General features: G+C 40.1%; 1 protein-coding gene across 48 annotated transcripts in view; it reads right to left on the reverse strand.

Moving 5' to 3' along the window:
* The window catches only part of ADGRL2 (adhesion G protein-coupled receptor L2), a 389,866-nt gene that overhangs the window by 153,612 nt on the left and 214,451 nt on the right, over positions 1-21,803 (reverse strand). For 31 of the 48 annotated variants that reach the window (XM_086901652.1, XM_086901636.1, XM_086901646.1 and 28 more), the window contains exon 1: positions 3,179-4,012. The exons of 16 other annotated variants lie outside the window; for them this stretch is intronic. The gene's annotated coding sequence lies outside the window, so the exon portion shown is untranslated. Of the gene's footprint in view, positions 1-3,178; positions 4,272-21,803 lie in introns of those variants that run through there. One more of the 48 variants, XM_086901660.1, reaches the window with a different exon arrangement.

A 21,803-nucleotide genomic window follows, 5' to 3' on the forward strand; every position in this document is an offset into this window, starting at 1 on the left:
TAAGAACTAACTAAGCACACTTTGGTTTTTTTAAAGCTTTCCTCTTGCTCATTTTAAGACGGGAAACACCCAGAAGCCTGGTGTTAATGTCTCTGCTGATTGTGAAAATTGCAGCAATAAAAACTCCAACTGCTTGTTTTAAATTAAGACTTGCAAGACTACATGTGAGATCTGTATCTTTACATTAGTTTTTATAACATTTGGAAGTTTGGTTGCCTGCTTTGATGTTGGTCTATTAATGAGCAGGGGAGCCAAATGCCAGAAAAAAAATGTTTACTGGAAATGCTCAAGTCAAAACCTGAAGTAATTGGTTTGTTCTACCCCACATGATTCAACATCCTGATTCCCCCAACTACCAGCTCCCTGAGCTATCTGAACGTCTATGCTTTTTTACTGTTGCCAACACATAGTAACCCACAGTGATTGAAAATGGCAGCTGAAGTGCTGCTGCAGCACATTAATTTTTCTCTAAGTGGTCCAATTTTGTCATATGAATGTTGAAAATCTTCTTTTTACTACTTTTTTTTTTTACTTTTAGAGATCTGCCGAATTTGGGGTTGCCTTCACATAAACCAGAATGCAACATTTCCAAGACAATTTTTAGATTATCCCTAATAGCTGAAAGGATAATGTGCTTTCTTTATAGCCCTCTGCATTCAAAGCAGACTAGTTAACAGCAACTTAAGTGTGATAATGGCAATTACATCAATATGTTCCTTTTACACCACCAAAAGGTACTGCTTCAGACAGCTGAAGACATTAGGTAAATAAACTGCTGGAAATTACCCGAAAGTAATTATGTAATTTTAGGACCACTAAATACATCTATTTACAAAATGCCCAAATAGCCGTGTCCATCTAGGAATAACAATTCTATATAAATTACTCGATCAGCTGCAGTGTTTTTTATCAAGACACACCATATATACTCAGTTCCTTCGTTACATGAAAGGAAATTGAAGCCTGAAATTGAATATCCTACTCTAAAGGCACATCACTTTCATGGCAGTAAAAGAAACACCCCCCAAATGGTGAGCCAGAAGGAAAAAAAAATATATATATATATAAAACAAACAAATCCCATCAACAACAGACCAAATGCTACATATCAATGACTTAAAGCAACTTTTTAAAAACACAAAATACACGTTTTAGTATCTGTATCATTCAAGTAAAAGGTTTGGAAAGCAGCAATAGGCAAGGAAAATTTAGGAAGTTTTTTTGGTTTTTTTTTTTTTTGCCAGAGGTATAAACCAGAATACAGTTCCCAAGAAACATCTGGTCCCTGGAAAAGGTCCCAACTTATTGATGGATAACTGGATTTTGCTTGGCTTTTGGGTTGCTGGATTACAAATATTGATTTGCAAAGGTAATAAAAGGGTAGGCCAGGCCACATCCCCATTCAAACTCAAGAAAATAGTAATAAAAGAATAAAAAACTATGAACATGTAGTCTCATAAAACAACTTGCAATGAGATAAATGTTCTACACAGCCACCAAAACAGCACTCCTGCCATAGCAGGTTTCAAATTATTTATTATAGGGTAATACTAACCACAAATTAGGTTATCTTAGTAAACACAATATCACTGATTAAATGAGATTATAAGAATTACTCATTTTCACTTTTTTCTAAAATGAAAAGGAAATGGAAGCATATGGCCGGTGGTGATCAAAACTTCTTTTAAAACTCTCCATAAAAATATCTATTATTCCAGCCTACCCACCCATTAAGGAAGGAAGCATATTTGTTTCAAAGGCCTGGAACCGAGAGGTCTTTTATTACAAGATTTCATTTGTTTTCTGAACTAATTAGAAGGTCTTCCCCATTCATCCCTCCACGCAGTAGCGTGTAGGCCATACTCAGAGCGCGGGAGAAAGGGCTTTCTAAACCCCCTCCCGGAGAGGAGGAATCACAGACCACGCCACAGTGCCTGTCATAAAAGGTCACTTTTTTTGCTCGGAACAAACCATTAATCAATAGAGTGTAATTGTCCGAGCGCTCGCAAGGGCTCTGCAGCGGAGGGACCTTGGTTTTCACTCGCATAATTGCAAAACAGCTAAAGTTCAGAAACATAACCCAAATCCACCTCCCCATTTTACCCCTTTACAATTCCCACTGCCCTTTGGGCCTCTTCTTGGAAGCAAATGGAAGACAAGCTGAAGTTTTCTCAATTGAGCCGGAGCAAAGAAACCTTTGATATGCTAATACCCTCCTTCAAACGGTAAGAATTCACACTTGCATTAATTCAAACAATTTCTGCAGAATGATGCGAAATGGCACCTCTTTTCGTGGCAAGCAACAAAAGGAGGGAGCCGGGGCGTCTGAGGAAAGCAAACAGCAGAACATTTGTTCCGCAGGATTCCTTCCGTCGCGCACAGGGGCATTTCTGGGCAAAGAAAACACACCTGAGCACCAGCAGAGCTCTTTACTTTCTGACAAACCGCGCTCAAATCCCAGCAGGGCCGGCGCAGACTAACAACAAGATGTTATTTTTAGAGCCAGACACAGCAACGGTGCCTCATGACACACTGTTTTCTGTCTCCAGATGGCCCCAGATTTCTACATGTGAAAATAAATAGAAATAAAATGAAAAAAAAAAAAAAAAAAAAAAAAAAGAAAAGAAAAGAAAGGAAAAAGTTGCTCTCGCCCCACAGCCGACAAAGGGTAATTTATTCTTCTTCCCACAGCCACCCCCCACCTCGCACGGGCTGGGAGCCGGGCGCTCGGCAGAGTTCCACAAATGAACCCGCAACAGGTAATTATTTAGCGAACGGCTGGAAGTTTGCGCGCTGCGCGGAGCACCGGGCCTGCTGGGCGGGCGGACCCCGGCCCGCAGCCCCGCGGCGGGGCGGCAGCGGCGGCGGCGGGGCTCGGACCGCTCCGGCGGCAGGAGCGTTTTGCCGCCGCGGCTGCCGCAGGTCCCTCCGCAGGGCGCGGGGGGGCGGCGGCGGAGCGCGGCCGTTCCGCGCGGGGGGAGCGCGGCCGTGCGGAGCGGCGGCGCCGCCGCGCCCAGAGCCGCGGGCTCAGCGAGGGGCGCATCGCTCCGCCGGCCGCGGCCCCGCGGCAGCGGCAGCCGAGGCGGACCCTAAAGTAAGTGCATCCCTGCCGGCGGCTCGGCAGGGGAACGTCCAGAAGTCAGGGAACGCGCGGCGAGGCTGCGGCGGCTCCGCTTACCTACGTCTGGGAGCCGAAGGCGGGCCGGGGTCTGTGTCCCCGGCGGGACCCGCGGTCCGGGTCAGCCCGGCGAGCGCGGGGCTGCGGGAGATCGCGGCGGAGTTAGTCCCGGGGCCCCGGCGGCGGCGCGGCAGCGGGCGGGCGGGCGGTGGGCTGGGGCGGCAGCGGGCGGCAGCCGGCGCTGCGGCTCGGAGGGCTGGGGCAGCGCACAGCAGGGGCGGCTTCTTCTCCACGCAGCCGGCCGGGAGGGTCTTCTGGGTCTAAGTCAACATTTTCCTGCACTTCCCCACACTCCGCTCCGCAGCAAACGCGCGATGCAGCCAGGCTCCCGCACGCACGCACGCGAGAAATAAATTCAATTAAAAAAAAAAAAAAAAAAAAAAAAAAAGCCGAAATGGAGAGGAGGACGGGCGCAGTGCAGTGTGTGTGCCCAGCCTCGGGAGTCCCTTCTGTGAGGCGATCAGGAGACGATGCCAGCAGCTGGGGCAGCGGGGAACAACTCGAATGTTACAATGGACCCCCTCCTCCGTGTCTCTGTCGCTCGCACCGACCGGATTCACATCTCCCGGGATGACATTCTGGCCTCTGGCGGAGTGCGGGGCCGGCCCTTCCTCGGATTTTCTCCTCTTCCTCCCTGTGCTGCTGCCCCGCCAACGACTGGAGATCGGGCGCCGGGCGCTGAGCGAGAAACGCGCGCGGTAATGGGAAAAACGCAATACATACACACCAAAAAAAAAAAAAAAAAAAATCCCAATGAATGTATGGCAGCCTCTCCGTGCTCGAGCACCGCTCCGTCTGCGGCTGGGGAGCGCCAAGTCCTGACACGGACTCTCCGCCGGCTCTGAACTGGAGTCACCTCCAGCCTCCTCCCCTTCCAATCTCCACCCCTTCTCCCTGCGCTCCCACCCCTGGGCTCAGCTAATCATATAAACATATTATCACGTAGAGCGGCATCGGCGAAGGACAAAAATCTCTCCCTTCCTGTCTTTTTTTCAGTTCCCCCCCCCGCCCTTCATTCATTTGCTGGGGGGGGCTGAAGGCTAATAGCGGCCGCTGGGCACCAGAGGCCGCGCAGAGCGGCTGAGCGCTGCCCGCGCCGCTGCCGCGGATGCCGAGGGGCGCGCACCGCCGCGGGGCCGCTCTCCCGCCGCCGCGGAGCCGCTGGGCGCCCCTGCCCGGCGCCTCGGGCCCCGGCGCTGGCCGGGCCCGGGGCCTGGGCCCTGCCGCCGCCCCCTCCCTCCGCCTTCCCGGCGGCTGCAGGCGCGCAGGCCGGCCGGCCGGAGGCGTCCCCGCCGCACCTTCGTGCCCGTTCCCGAGCGCGCGGCGATGCCGCTCACCCCGCCTGGCGCGGGGCCCGGGAGGCGCTGCCCGGCCGGCTGGGCTCGCCGCGCCGCAGCGCCTGTCCCCCGCCTCCCCTTCCCCGGCATCGCCCAAAAATCGTTCACCGGCTGGGCGAGCGGCGAGAGGGGGCAGGCGGGGCGGGAGGACGGGGGGCCCCGGCACCCCAGCGCCTGCACGGCTCCGCTGCTCCTTCCCTTCGCTCCCTCGCACTGACATGGCCCGGCTTCTGCCCGGCAGGGACGGCGCGCCGAGGCACAGAGATGCGTTAGGGAAAACATGTCAGGGCAGGGTAAACGGCGCTTGGAAACGATTTAAAGGATACTCGGTTGACTCACTGCTGTGCTCGGATGCAAAACGCAGTCTAGTAGCGTTGTTGCATTCTCCCAAAAATCTGCTCTCGGAAACCAGGTCTGGGATTGTAGGGTTTGGGTTTCTCCTCTGTAGGGACGCAACACACGGAGAATCCGCTCTGACCTTTCAGGATGTGCAAGACGGGCAATTCCCGGCTCTCAAGGTCAGGGAGAAGCAGCTGGGCATTAGCGAGGGCCGGTGCCGGCGGGGAGCGAGGGCCGTGCGCGCGTCCCAAGCTCCGCGCCCGCCCGGGGAGCGACAGCCGCGGTCAAAGCAGCTCAGACTTGACCTGATAACTGCCCCCTCTGCCCCCTCCCTTTGTTTGGGGGTTTTAGCCATCCCCTCCCTCGCAGCAGCACTGAAATGAAATCCTCTCAACTGCCTCGACTCACGAAATCGCGTGTACTAGGCAGGACCACTTGGGGCTTGATCAACTGCTTTAGGTCCAACGCGCTTTGACAATCCAGAGCACAACAGCCACGCCACACCAGAGAATCAGAATCATTACCATTGTTAATGGTAATGATTTATTTTTTTACTTAATCATTTTGATGTCTTTGCATACCTGCGCAATTAGTGTATAGAAATCGTAGCATGTATTGAGAAAAACATGACGTTAAAAAGAGACTGGATCTTGAAGACCTTGCAATATGGAGTAGTGAGAACCATAGAACTGATCCAGGGCTCTTCAAAACTACATTAAACTTTCGACAATCTTGGGGGTGAATATCTAGAAGTCTCTGAAATATGGACATGCCATAGCCATGCTGACCTTCCTCAGTTCAGAGTGTCTGTCCAGTGGACTGGGAGTAGAAGAACAGTCTCAAGCTTTTAGGACCAAAGGAGGTGTTCTGCCATAGTGAGCAGCTCACCTTCCTGAGGCTGATTTCAACTGGGTTAAATCTGCAAAATGCCTCAAACAGAATGGAAGGAGAGATCATCTGTCTATGTAACAGTTTTGTACCTACTATATACAGTTAAAAGTAGGGGTTTCTGTGAGAATAACATATAGCAAAAGAGCAGTCTCTATTAAGTTCTTGGTGTATTCTTAATATAGCCAATTGCCCTTTCTTGCTATCCTTATAAACACCTGTATAAACCCTAAATAACCCCTTATGCATTTCTAATGGAATTAAATTATACAGTCATTTTAATGTATTTAATTAGAAGCTGATTTTCATTGAAAGGATTGACTTGCTATGACTTTACCAAAGTTTTCCTTTTTTCCTTCCTTCCTTCCTTCCTTCCTTCCTTCCTTCCTTCCTTCCTTCCTTCCTTCCTTCCTTCCTTCCTTCCTTCCTTCCTTCCTTCCTTCCTTCCTTCCTTCCTTCCTTCCTTCCTTCCTCCCTTCCTCCCTTCCTCCCTTCCTCCCTTCCTCCCTTCCTCCCTTCCTCCCTTCCTCCCTTCCTCCCTTCCTCCCTTCCTCCCTTCCTCCCTTCCTCCCTTCCTCCCTTCCTCCCTTCCTCCCTTCCTCCCTTCCTCCCTTCCTCCCTTCCTCCCTTCCTCCCTTCCTCCCTTCCTCCCTTCCTCCCTTCCTCCCTTCCTCCCTTCCTCCCTTCCTCCCTTCCTCCCTTCCTCCCTTCCTCCCTTCCTCCCTTCCTCCCTTCCTCCCTTCCTCCCTTCCTCCCTTCCTCCCTTCCTCCCTTCCTCCCTTCCTCCCTTCCTCCCTTCCTCCCTTCCTCCCTTCCTCCCTTCCTCCCTTCCTCCCTTCCTCCCTTCCTCCCTTCCTCCCTTCCTCCCTTCCTCCCTTCCTTCCTTCCTTCCTTCCTTCCTTCCTTCCTTCCTTCCTTCCTTCCTTCCTTCCTTCCTTCCTTCCTTCCTTCCTTCCTTCCTTCCTTCCTTCCTTCCTTCCTTCCTTCCTTCCTTCCTTCCTTCCTTCCTTCCTTCCTTCCTTCCTTCCTTCCTTCCTTCCTTCCTTCCTTCCTTCCTTCCTTCCTTCCTTCCTTCCTTCCTTCCTTCCTTCCTTCCTTCCTTCCTTCCTTCCTTCCTTCCTTCCTTCCTTCCTTCCTTCCTTCCTTCCTTCCTTCCTTCCATTTCAGATAAGCAGTGATAGTCCTGAGCTAACAGACTTTTGCTCAGTTGCCGAGAACAGCATTTAGCCAGAAAACTGTCGATAATACAAGAATTATCTGGGGTTGATGGTTTTCCTTCAGGAGGACATGAGAGAGAGAAATTCTGTTTGCAACAAAAAAAAAAAGTCTGTTGGGTTGTCTAATTTTTTTCTGCCCACAGAAAGATTGAAAAGAACTGCAGAACTAGGCTTTGTGCTAATATTTGCAGAAGTCAAAGTGAATTCACCTATGTGGATTTAAATGTAGGACTGAAGTTCATTTTCCCTCTTTTCATCAAAAACTTCTGGAATCATATTTCTTTCTACATGCAGAGATGGAGTTTTACAACTCTTTTACAATGGCAAGCTGTAAAACTGAGTTTTAAACAATTGCTAAAAATGCAGAGACCATTTAGCATTTGTTTCAAAAACATGTTTCCATTAATCCTTATTAAAACTGCATTAAGATATAAGAATACCTGGCAGAGGTGTGTATTATTTTGGCAAGTATAATACTATTGTTCAAATGATTAATTTTAATTCATATGAATCAGCATATGTTTCTTTAAAAGAAAAATTGTACACACATGTACCCATGGCATACTTAAATCTGACCCTTTAGTTTTTACTCAGACACAATTATTGCCAGATTTGAATATTAATATGTAAGAATGAATTATAACAAGTTCCTTTCCACCGTTATGACTTCCTACTATTTGCTTATCCCTATAAAATATGAATCTTATTCTGTACAGCCTCCACAAATAAGTACAGACAAGTAGAGTTTCCTTAAATTCTTGCCTTGTTGCAACAGTGCAAAATATCTAGCTTGAAAACACAAGAAAAAATGTTATATTTTTTATCAAAATAATTTGCAATATTTTATCCCCAGTCTTTAACTAATGTTAAATTTATAACCTTTCATGTTAAGGTGTATATTCTGTATACATTCTCTCCAGTTACTTTCATGAATCTGCTGGATGATTGAAAACTAAAAGCAAATCCATAGTTTTTTTTAAAATATTTTTCACATAAACAAAAATTTATTTTAAATATATTTTAAAATAATCACAACAATTGTGTATCAATTAGCATTACCAGGGAATATGTATAGACAGTAACAACTGGAAAAGATTGAACTGCCAGCTGTATGCTTGAAAGAGATGCATCCGCAAAAGGTGATTTAACTTGTGGCAAAAATTGGTCAAATTATGATGTCTGTAATATGATCTTACAGGCTGCTCTAGCTTTTTCTTTTTTTCTTTTTCCTTGGTCATAGAATTGCATTTTATATCTGCCTACTCTTAAAAAGGTTAATTTGAAATGTTTCAATACCTTGATAAATAATATTTTGTATTGCCCTAAGTATCAGTTCCCCCATGAGTAATGGTTTACACAGATTTTATGCAGCCTACTTTTTTATTACTGGAGTTTTATGACTGAACTTTAAATACTAGGGACTGACATTTCCTCTTATCTGTCTGTACTCCTGTGAATAACGTATCAATGAACCTGTAATTAGATGTAATGTTGGCAAAGACTGACAGAAGAGGTAGTAAATATATGTATGCATTAACATCAGCTAAAATTGGTGCACTGATATAAAGACACACTTTAATTGCTATAATGTAAAGACTTCATTTTGGTTTTTTTTCCCATGGAAAAGTAACAAACCATTAACTAATTTTACCATTTCAACATAAAACAGAAAAGAGAAAAATTTGCTTGTTTTATTTAGGAAAATCTCCAATTAATTTTGCAGGCAAATTTATATAAATAAACTGTGAATGATACGACCCATAATAGGAAATATCCAATGTATTGCCTTAAAAATTTGGAAATATATCTTGACAATTACCGGTATTTTAAACTAAGTAATTGATTTTAGTGTCACTTGGGGAAAAAAAATGAAACCCATCAATAAAATAGAAGAATTCTGCAGCTGTTCCTAACAAATAAATGTAATATGAATTTGCATTTTGCATAGTTTACTTCAGTAATCAATTTTAATGACTCATAATCTATACCATTATTTAAGAAATGACAAAATCATCGACTTACACATAACACTTGCTAATTGTTTTTAAAAATAAATTCTACACATGACTAAGGAAACACCCATTTCCACTTGCTTTATGTTAAATCAACATCTAACCACTCATGGTGATTTCATTCAAAGAAAACAGAAGGAACACATTAGCTGTGTGGTTAAAGAGATTGATGGGCTTCAAACATTTTAACCATGGATGGTTTTTTTCCAACTGTAGAGACGCATGTTTTTAATTTAAATAGCTTCAAGAAAATGAAGATCATTTTATTCAACAAAGCTGGTTTTTCTTGTTTCATAGAAATTAATTTAATTTTGTTTAATTAAGTAATATTAGAAACAACCTTTTTCAGAGAAAATGCAGCTATGAAACAAAAGCATGTGTATGCCAGACTAACTCGTATTCTGAAACAGAATTTTTGTTTCACATTAATAAATTAGAAGAGATCAATATGATCTCTGCCAGTGAATTTAGTTGCAGTTTTTATGCAGTAGTTTTCAGTTACCTCTCCACTCTCTGAGGTAAATTTTGGGAAGCAGTGGAGCAAAATGTTACTGAAGAAATACATTCCTTTTTAATTCAGGTATTTTGGGTGTATGTTGGTGAAGAAAAGTTTAGAGATTAATGCTGCAGGCATTTACAAAGGCCAAAGAGTTTTCAAGACTAAGCTGTTAGGAGTAACATAGCAAGACACATTTAAAAAGAAATGAATACAATTCCCTGTTTTCATATGAAAAGCTCAGCACTGAAGCTTAAATGATCATACCAGGAAAGGAACTGTAGTGCTGAGCTTTTAGGGAAAGAGATATGTCATGAGATCCCAATTCTCCAAATAGGTTTGCACATTCTAAGCTCCCTTTTCTCCAACTGCTATATCTGTATAGGGAAACATTCTGCATTTGGGCAGCAAAAAAATGTTTTGTTTTAGTTTTTTTAAGGAGAGAAGCCCAAGAGAATACTAAGAAATTAAATAGATTTTTCTATTTAAAATAAATGTAATTTTGCCTGACAGGCAAGGAGCTCCTTCTTGTCCTCCCCCTTACACAACTGTATTATACAATTTGCCATGACTTTGCTCAATCTCTGTAATTTGCAGTGAGAGAAGTACCCCATGACTCAGACTGGCATGTGTGGTGGTCTCAGCATGTTCTCACCATCTCTTCTTACCTCTTGCAACCCTCCTGCTCAATATAAAAGAATGGCAATAATTTGCTTTATCAAATTCCAGTTGCAACTGGACTCCAATCTAGAACTTGTATTTATTACATAGTGCTTTTAAGTATCATATTACTTAGGTTTCTGGCCACTCTTCCGTTGCTTCTGTACACAAAATGAAAGGTAATGCAGAACAGATAAACAAAGAATTCAAAGGTAAACCATTTAATTTGCAAATGTGAATCCATGAAGGCTTTTATCTTCTTACCCTCACTAAATCTGCACTGTTAAAATCCATATTCTTGGTGGAACAGACCAAGATTTCAGGAGATATGCACAGCTTTACAAACCCATAAAGATTTAGATGTCTGCATAGGGGGTAAGATTAAATTTACAATCTTGAGAAGTTATGGGATAAAATACATCAAATTCTTGGACCACCAACCAGAACTGAGGTTTCCCCGTTTCGGCTGATTGCTCAAATCATTAAGCTACAGAGTCATGTTCCCTCTGGTGTTCTCACTTTCTAGCCCAGTGAATCACGAATCATTTTCTGCCTGGTGCAAGACTTCAACAGGAGGAGTGGAGAATATTTCCATCTCCAGTCAGGTTGTGGATTAGAGAATTGTTTAGCTGGCAAGAAATGTGTATTTGAAACCCTTCAAGCAGAGGAGAGAACTGACCCTGTTTCAAACACTGGACAAGTCTCCAACTGCTAGTTGTAGAATAAAGCTACACCTTTAAAAGAAAAGAGATGACTGCTGCTGGGTTTAGTGGCAGACTAACTGCATTCATGGGTGTCAGATGCTCTTAGTGTTTGACTGTCACCCTTAACTGCTCAGCTTTGTTTTACACAGAACCTTAGCAATAATATAGGTGGAGAGCTCCTCAGTCCAGTTTATCTTGACTGAAGCAGTATTTGGCATGATGAGTATTACAGCTGCAGGAAAATTTGATATAAAAAACATGGAAGTGCCTGTTGAACCGAGACATCTTCCCCAGGTAGGGAGCATTTAAGCAGAGTAGTCTTTAAACTTAATGGCTTAAATTCTTTCCATGTTTCTCTCTAGGAGTCAAGTTGCAGAAATTCTATACATTGCCTACATGAAAACCTGGTCCATAGTCATAATAATCAAGTTGAGAGATACGGTAATAGGTTATGAACAGGAAAGGACAGGGTGCTCACAATCAATCATGAACAGAAAAGAACCTCCCACTGGGACTTCCTCACCTCATGATTGCAACTTTCAAGTTTCCCTTACCAAAAGACACGGCATGAGAGCCATATTTGCTCCCAAACTTGCGTATCTCAGCTCCCTTTTGCTGTTTTCCCCGTGTCTCAATATGTGTTATTCTGTTAGACCAAATGTTTAATTTTTAATTTAGAATTTTCAATTGGTAGCTTTAATCAAGGCAATGTTAGCTATGCTTTACATACAGTTACCTTCCCATCAGTCCCTTATGCCAGTCTGGAAGTGCTTTAACCTTACTTGATTGGTTATGCTTGCTTTGATTTTGTTACGTGGTTTAACACAAGGACTTGGTACCTTATATTTTTTTATAAGATTATATTTTTTCCTCTTGTTACTGATTGCCATTGAAATGGTCAAAGTTATGTGATTGGCTCCCTCTGGAGCAGATACCAGATATGCATCATGGATCATTGGTCAGAGAGCCTAGACACAGCAGCAAGTTCAGTCTCCCTCCCCTCCCCATCAGCTTTGCACAGGATTTGCTTTGCAATCCATCTCAGCTGACATGAGCAAAGCATGGAGAGGGAGACCCAGATTTGTTTCCAGGCTTACATCTTCTAGTTCACATTTTGTTGTGCTTGTGTTACATTGCCAGGTGTAACTCTGGCAGCTGTAAAGAACAGTCATTTTCCTTCACCGAAACCGCCTATAAAAGCCTCTGCTTCGGTAATGATTTGTTATATATTACAAACACCTGCAGCATGGCGAATTAATATCACTAAGTATAGGGATCAAAGATATTCCACCTTTTTTTTCTTTAATTAAATGATCATTTACTTTTGACAGACCTCAATGTTTTTGACAAATAGACTTGAATCTGATTGAAGGTATGGCTACGCCTTCCTAAAAACACTGCAGTCAAAGAATGACATTAGTACCATGCTCCTGTTTTGAGGAACATCGATTGACTGCTTAGTACTACTGCTAATGGTAAATAATAAAATGTATTCAGTAATTAATTAAGATGCTATTCCTCGCTGTGAGCAGTGGCTTCTGTTTCTTGATTATTCAGCACCAAAATACCATCTTTTTGTATTATATTTGGTAAATCATAGTACTACATTTAATGTATCATTAAAACAAGACACTTTAACTTTTATGACATGCTTGGAAAGTGATAACTCCATATGCATTTACACAGGAATGGCAGAATTTTCTGCATATGCAAGCACTGAATATTACTGAAGAATAAACCCCAAATTTGCATTGCACCATGTAGGTACCCAGTTTTGCTTTTTAGTTTTCTCTTCCTGTTGCTTCTCTATATGGCTATGTCAGTTTAATTTGCTTTCATCAGAATTTTTGTTGACTGTAAAATTAATGTGCAAATTTCCTATCAGTTGTATATATTAATATAATTCCCTCTCAAATACAGTTCATTGAAATTAGCACTGGTAAAAGGTGGGATACATATTCATACAGTTATTTACATAAATCCCATTCAGCTTTATGCACCCTAAGCTTTAAGGCAAAGCATCTACTATCACAGGTAATTTTAGCACATAAGTGGCATCTGACTTCCCAAAGATTGGGTGTCTTTTAATAAAGAGATTATTTGAAGGGAAAAAATCTGTTAGAAATTATATTTGTAATGTAATTTTTATACATAAAAACTGCTGTCTTTACAACAAAAAAATGTTGAAAATACTGATGTGTTTATCCAACAAATCACACACAATTGGTTCTTTTCAAATTACATTTGTGACACAGTGTAAGATATTAATAAATTAAAACTTTTCAGTAAGAACTTTATTATGAAGAAGCTTATATGACAGAGTACACACTAGACCAAAAAGCAAGTTTTGTAAAAATAAGTATGTACAGGGAATTGATTTATGCAGCACAGCATTTTTATCAGTTCTAATGTCAAAAATATCTTTAAAATCAGTTGCAATACGTATATTGATCAGCAGACTATCTACCAGGATTTAGAATGCTAACTATAAGAAAAGCCATTAGGTCATTATCTATATAAGTTTAGGGAATTCAGGCACTATCTATTCCTTGTTATGAAAGGCATTTGCTAAAAATACAAACTGGAATCTACTACGTGCAGGTGCAGATTCTACTTAGCAATGCAGCTCTGTTTGTGTAAGTTTTCCCTGGTAAACAGAGGAGCTGCAAGGTCACAGAACAGACAATGGCACATCTCTTAGGAACTTAGGCTTTACTGTACAGACTTGCAGTTTTTATATTTCCCTGAGCATAATGCTGAACACGTGACTTACAGCAGTCTCTATTTTTCACAATTTTCCAGTTAATGAAAGTAATGTTTAAATACTCTGAAGTTAGATTATTAACTTCTACAAAATAGAAACAGATGTGTGTCTCAGTATGCCATTAAATTTATGATTTACATAGTATTCTTGAATACAGCTGAGCAGAGGCCAATGATTCTAATTTGCTCTAGATTTACAATAACCTGATCTGGTTTTTGTAAGTACTGAAACACTTTAAACAAAATTAGAAAGCCGTTGTGCTTTGTGTGATTAAAGATGCAATTCCCTTTGGGGTAATGAGAAGAGTTAGAACATGTTTCTTTCTTTATGGATGTTTCTATTATAAACACGAGAACTATATATTATGTATTTTTGTTACTATTTCCTTGCTTTTAATTATAAAATAAACTGATTGAGTTGTACTGGAGTTACAATGAAACAATGCCAAAATCTAGCTAAAAAATGCATACTGAGGTTCATAAAAAAATCCTTAAAATTCTTCTGAGGGCCTTAAGATCTTGTTAGAAAAATACTAGTTCCTTACAGCTTGCAGAATCCAAAACATCTCTGTGATTTAAAACTAAGCAGTTTAAAGGAATTATTTAAAAAGCTAACACATTTCTCAGCTTATCATACATACTATGTTAAGGCACAGCATTTTACAGGACAGAGTTTCTGTGTATTCACAGCATTTTACATCTGGAGATACAGATTCACTGTACCTAATGGCAGAAATCACAACTGGAAAGAATATTATTGTTTAAAACAAGATGTATCTATGGGTGGAGATCAAGTTGTGTTGTTTTGACACTAAACACTGAAGTTTCTAAAAAGAGTTAAAATGAGATTAGATCTGTCAGATATAAGCAATACAGGAGGAATACCCTGTGTGTGACTATTGAAGGTCTGTTTCAGAGATTCTGAAAATCAGAAGCTAGGCCTATAAAGATGTATGGATTCAATGCTAGCTAGAAATGGGCTATTTCCAAATTGTAATCTGTGACTCTGAGGTCAAAAATGTAGGTCATTTAGCATTGTAATTAACTTTTCACAGGGAAGGGTGACACAGCAAGGAAGTGTATGCATCTATTTAATAGGGACTTCTCATGAGAATTTTTAAAATTACTTTAACTACTCTTTGCATATTGCACCCCAAAAATCAAATGGATTTTATGAACATAGAAGTAATGAACCAGACACTTATTTTACAAAGTACCTGGAATATAATATTATTTCATGTATTATTTTATTCATTTGCTATTTTACATAATGCACTGAAGATAATATAGGCTCAATGTTATATATTAAGTCATACTACAATATATGTATTTATATTTATCTTTACCTCTGATGAAATGTTTAATATTATTAATCCTTTCATTTTAATTATATATAATTAACCATCATTAAAACAGGAGCATTACCTTTTAATAAAAATTTAATCATACATTTACTCAAGCACGGGATCAAAACGCTACACGAGGATGACACGTCTTGAAAGCGATCGAATGAATTCAATTTATTTGGTCACTCGCTCTTCCAACGCACTTAGAGATTGCCATCTGTGCTTCACTCAAGGGATCTCCAAGGGTAAGCTCCCACACTCCTACACTCTGTTAGACGTGGCATTGCAGCGTTAGACACTTGCACAGATGGAGCTGCAAGCCCAGTGCTCAGGTTGGGGTTCCAGCAGTGCCCCCTGGCAGCTCCCGCATGTGCCCTGGCAGGGATCCTTGCACTGCGCCCTGGCTTGCTGGGATGGAGCGCTGCTAGAGCTCCTGACCCAGGAGACGTGTGCACATAGCTCATCTAAGGAAGGATAAGGATCGCTATGCATTGTTTTTCTAGGGGATCTGGCAATGCCAACTGGAATGAAAAAATGGGAGGAGAAAGATTTTTCATCCTGCATTGAGGCTGAAGTGCATATAACTGGAGAAATTTTGTGGTTTCCGCTGAACTTTCTAGGAAATTTTTCTGTTAAGAACACAATTACCCAGACATGAGGCATCGGGCTGACAACAAGGGATTGGCAAACACCGTAATTAATTCAACTTTACCTTGTGTAATTCTTCTAGGGAAGAATTAGTATTTGAGAATTGTTTTGTTCCTTCCTGAAAAAATGAGTAGGGGTATGGAATAAATTATTGGTGAAAATGAATGGCACCAGGACATCAGAACTTCATCCTTTCACCCATAACTTAACATAAGCTGGATCCCCTCTTCTGCAAACATACAGGTCAAGGTCAGAAAACTTCTGCTGAACCAAGACCATATTCACAGCCCTACAAATACTTATTCCCAACAACAATATTAACTTAGAAATCACCAATATGGGGAAAAGTGTAATTTTGTATTAAAATTAGTGGGGAGTTTTGGAGAAGTTTTTAATTGTTTTGATAAATTCATACTAACTCACTGAGGCCCAGATTGTGGAATTGTATTTGCAGCAAATTGTTCTTCAAGAAGCCCTGTGTGATTAACTTGGAAGGCTGGAGGTAAAAACTGCAGATGAGAATGCCATATGTCTGAGACAAAGCACCTGAAAGGAAAACTCACATTTTAATGACAGAGCATGGGATGGCCATTATAGGAATATATTGTATTGATAAAGAGGGAAAACACCTGGTCAACAAAGGTTTTGCAATATTTTTTCCTATTAGTTATTTTAAAGTCATATTAAGCTGTCAGAAGACTTTGGTTCATTATGAACACTCTGTTTCTAAAAGATGCTCAGTGAGTCTGGATGCACTTAGGATAATTTATTTTCCAATCAACTCTGAGTTGCCCAGACTTACTTCTATTGAAGTTCACTTTTATTTTTCCGAAGAGAATTAAATCAAGTTTAATTTTTCTTCAAAAAGAAACTCAGTTAGGCTTCTTAATTGTCAATTTTCTTCAAACAATTATTGCATGACAAAATTTTTAATAAATTAACACCCAATAAATTTTGTGATTCCTTATATTAAAGCTCACTCTAAAAGCATTTATCTGGTGCAATTACTCAACAACTCAGAATAAGTGGGAAGTTCAAAACTGTGTTTATATTACTTCTTAACCTTTCTAATAAGGTTTAAAGTGATCTTATCCAAAAATACATTTAAATCAAAAAGGGGACTGTGTTTGAAAAGTTTCTATGTCTGGAAGGCTTCATACATATAAAAATACTAACTAAAATTACAATCGACCCTTTTTTATTTGTATTTTGCAGGAGTGCTTCATATTAATATTGACATGGGTTAGACACTTCAACAAACTTGAGAATGACAACAAGGCCATTTTGCAATGGCTCTTTTGTTGAGCAATGAAGGTGTGAAGAGAAGAGCAGATTTGCACTATTCAGTTCCTGCTATTCCGATCACTCTCTATTGCATAAGATTCCAGTCAGAAAGTTTTAGTGTCTCAAATCTACAGACCTCCCATTTTCAGAAAATGCCAGAATAAATATTCTATTCTATTCTATTCTATTCTATTCTATTCTATTCTATTCTATTCTATTCTATTCTATTCTATTCTATTCTATTCTATGCTATTCTATTCTATGCTATTCTATTCTATTCTATTCTATTCTATTCTATTCATAGTAAAAACATGTAGAACTTTCCACCTTGTGACAAGACTTGTTTACTTATGAGAACCTGTCTTCGTCGAAGAGCTGCTGTCTTCATTATTTAATTTCTTTGTGGAGTTCACAGTTACCATGATCCCCTTGAGTTCTTTAATATGTTTCAGAGCACAGGACACCTGCTGACTTCTTTAATAACTAGTTGTCCTCCGTTGGCTTATATGTGGAAACCGTTCAGCTGAGGCAAGTAAAGAATAACCTTAGACATTAAGACTGATTCCATTAAAAAATAAAATAAAACTGTGTCCAGGCTCCACACCCAAAGTCCCTAAAATATATTTGCAAAGGCTTTTCACAGCATGGAATTCAGGTGGATTTTTTTTTTTTTAATTGAATTCTGTTCTGTGTAAGTGCAGCTCAGTGGAATTCAATTTCCGTGTAGGTTCCCAGGAAACAAATACATGCTACATATTTTCATTGCTAATGTCTTGGATTTCATTTTTTAAGTATCATTTAGATTTGACTGTGGACAGAGTTGCTAATGTTTACCTTAACACACAGCTCTGTGACTCATTGGAGAAGGGACTCTTTAAAAAAGAATTGGCTAAAGCACAGAAGTTTAACAATGAATAAATTCCAAGGCTTTGTATTGTATTAATAAGGGTCAAATTCTACTTCTTTGTACAAATCCTATGAATTCGATGGAAAATCTCCATATTCCCAATCCAATGTATATTTTTTTTGTCCCACTTTGAAATATCTTCCCTACTTCGTTGGAAGCCTCTTTTGCACCTTGTTAGAATTATGGGGTTAGACTGTTACAGATGATTCAGGGAAGCCCTACACTCTTAGTCCTGCAGTTTTTAAGGGAAATAACCCCGCTAAGATCAATGAGCCGTGCTCCTGAGTGGATGGTAACTATAACAAAGAAATCAGACTTTGACCAATTACTTTATCTTAATTGGTCTTATTCTGCACTCATTCACATTTCTCCCATAATTCTTTCCCCTCTGCTGAAGAACATTATTTCACCACAACCCACAGAACTCAGGTGATGAATAGAAAGCATTGCACAAATGAAAACTATTCTCAGCCACTGCTAACTCACAGAGTTCTTCAACAGAATATTTAGAAAATGCTTTTTATTTTACAACTATAAAGAAAACTGTTGACTGATAAGGCAAACTGTTAAAACAATTAACTGGTTTAGGGTTTTTATGTAAACCCTTTATTTTAGTCAAAGAAATACTTTGAACCAGCAGTTCAGCTTTATTAGTTATTTTATATTACATTCAATAAATTAAGCAGCCTTTATCTACCCTTGGTGTTATGTGAAGGATGCTTGTCTGATGAAGGCACATGTGCTCCCACCTCAGATTCTGTCTGAGGACTTAATCCAATGTATGCCCAAACCCCTACTAGAAAACAGACTCTGCTTGGTTTTAAATCTGCTTCCCTTTTCTTTAAGAAGAAATGTCTGAATTTAGTATATTGACTACTACATATAGTCTATATTATCATTATGCCTATGTGTCTATGTTCTATATTATTTTTTATCTATTACCTGCTTGCATTATATTGTCAAAAAATCTTTAGGTGTTGGATGAATGGAATTATTATTTTGCAATTGAGTATTTTTAATAGATAAGTTTGTTGATGTCTGTATAAGGTTTATTAATATTTTTGTTAGGTTTGCCAGGAATTTAGGATATGGTAGAGATATACATCTTTTTAAAATCCATCTTGTAACAACTTGTGCACATAACCTCTTTTCAATTTCTGCTTACGAGTAATCATTTTTATATGTGTTTAAATCACATTTCAATTTTCTGTAGACACATTTCTTACTACATAACGTATGCAATTGCTAGTTTTGTAAATATGTTTTCATTATTACTTTGTAGAACTGAGACAAAACAACAGCTACTCTGCAGGATGATAGCAATGACTACCAAAGGATTCGAATCAGGATGGACGCTGGAGAGCACACAGAGCAAATGGCAAACCTATCCCAAAGAACTTCTGTAGCACTACCTCCTTCTGAAATTACAGAACTTTTACTTTTCAGTCTTGGTGGGGGTTGAATGTCATGGGAATGGGGGGAGAGCACCAAACCCCACAGAAACCTCCAAGCTGAAGTCCAGCAAACCACCACCACCACCATTTCAGTGTATGATGCAAGAACAGATCTAGGGGGCCACTATGCCCTGTACCTGCCTGCAAGTAGAATCCACCAGAGAGATGCTGGATGAATTTAGGTCTGGCACATGTCAGGCAAAAATGATTGTGAATACATCCTGCCCAGGGACTTGTGTGGGATTCAGGCCTGGTTTCAGGCTCAGCAAGGAGGTGCAGGCAGTGAGGGTGTGCCCAGACCGTGGGCAGGGAAAGCTCCTTGCCACCATGTGCATTCCCTCTGTGCCATTCCCTCAGGCAGCTGCATCAGGGCAGCCTCGGAGGAAGGCTGCACACTCCAAATATGTTTTGCCACAGTTCATCTTCCTTTTACTTTACTGTAATTCTGGTTCTGTATGGTGTGGCTAAGCTGGTCACACACAGATAAAATGAGACACTTTTTTTTTACTTCAACTCATGTCTCTTCTTCCCGTGCAAAATACAAGTATTTTGTAGCACATGAGGAAAAATGTTTATGTAGTGTCTAAATCAGTCTAAATAAAATGTTAAAGGTGACAGTCGCTTTAACATTACCGATCATTACTTACAAAACTATATTTTAAAATTGTGAAAACAAACGCTTTGACCTTGTGAGTTATGGAAATATTTAAAAAACAAATCTGCTCTGCTTTTTTTGGCTAATAGTTGTGATTTGCATAGTGGAACCTTGAATGTAGTCATAAATAGCTACAGAATCCATCTTGGCATAATGCCCAGCAATGTTAGGGTGCCAGACAAAAAATCGGGTCAACCACTTACCAAGTAAGTCATTCTGTCTCAACAAGGTGATGTCTAACAAAGAAGCTACAAGGCTGAAGACAGCTAACATATTCAGCTGCTGTTCAGAAAGACAAGGACTTTTCATTTATCAGGATAATCTACTACTTGTAGTCAGTACACCAAGTGAACTCCCTCTTGTAAAGAAGAGAAAAGCCCATCAATTGTTTTTGCTAATTAAGATGAATATTATTCCTGTGAAATGAACCAAAAAGTTCTGTATAACCAGAATCCCAATAGAGATCTATAATCTCAAAGAATAATTGCAGAGTTTTAATTGAGAAGAAAGTGAGAACTATTTTTTTGTCTTCTTCAGCTTTTAGCTGCAGCTGTCTTCCGTGTGTGTTAGTGGGTCTTTTATGTTCTCAGTTAATCTGACATGATTTTCCATATATTAAAATTTGTGGAATTAAAAATTTATGACAAAATGTTTATATATTTGATGAAATGCTACCACAAAATGGCACATATTTAGAAATCATTTGAGATAACAGATCATTTATTAACATATATAGAAAAAAGTCCATTTTTAGATTAAAATCTAGATCTTATGACTTCTCATAGTAATGTGCATTTAATCTTTATACATTAAGCAGAGGTAGAGTTAGAAATGAGAAGGCAACTGTATTTTCTTAAAGTGATATTAATTATATATTCAACAATTTATTTTATTCTGAAATATTTATATTGGTTTTAAGATTAGAGAAAGCCTTGCTGTGTTAAAAGGAAGTAATGTGACGAAACTCAGCTTCCCATTCCTTAAACAAAAGATACACAACTTGAAAATATATTTATATTTTAAATAATATTTATATAAAGGAAATCCATAATTAACAGAGTAACCTTGGACTTCTGATCAGGTCAGAGAAAATTCATTGAGGCATACATGGTTATATGTATAAAAACTAATTCTACTCAAAATAATCTATTACTGTCCTTGTGGAAGAAACCCTTAAAGTCCAAGCTTTTGTCCTATCTGCTTCACTTATAGTGAAAAAACACATTTGGCCTCAAAATAAAAATAAATATAATTTCACTTAATATGCAAATTTACAGTTAAAAAATTACCTCAGATCAGGATACTGGCTGAAGACATTTGTTTTCATGAAAAAATGAAATGCTGTGTCTCTCTTCTTCCCTTCCCCCAAGCCTTCTTCACAAAATCAGCCTTAGGCTAAAATGGTTTTAAGTAGACTAAAGCTGTGGTAAACACTTACCTTTGACAATATTTTTGTCTAATGAACATTGCAGAGAAGGGTGTATGCAGTGCAAGTGTCTGTCTGTGGCTGCAACCTACGTACAATCCTTGTGCCAAGGGCCCACTGCTAACAGGCAAACACACACAATAGAGGCAGGCCCTTTGATGGTTTAATCCCAAACATACTTAACTGTCACATAGTTAATCTCTTAGATTAAAAATGACTCTTGAGTTCTTCTTGAACATTTTTATGTTTGTGGATGAAAGAGGTTAAATGTAGTTCTCATGCCTGTTTGGACTGTTCTTTTATTTTTCTTTTTTTACGTTCCTCCCACCCCTAGTTTAACATGACTTTTCCCTTTCTTTAATCACAGATATGCCCCTGAAGGATCTGCAGGCATGATAGTTCTGAGATATCCCATTCTTTCCCTCCTAGCAGGCAGGTGAAAGTGCATTACAGACCCTGCCAAAGCACACCTCATTGCTGTTATCAGAG

The sequence above is a fragment of the Cyanistes caeruleus genome, chromosome 9 (genome assembly GCF_971803275.1).
Source record: "Cyanistes caeruleus chromosome 9, bCyaCae1.hap1.1, whole genome shotgun sequence".
NCBI lineage: Eukaryota > Metazoa > Chordata > Aves > Passeriformes > Paridae > Cyanistes > Cyanistes caeruleus.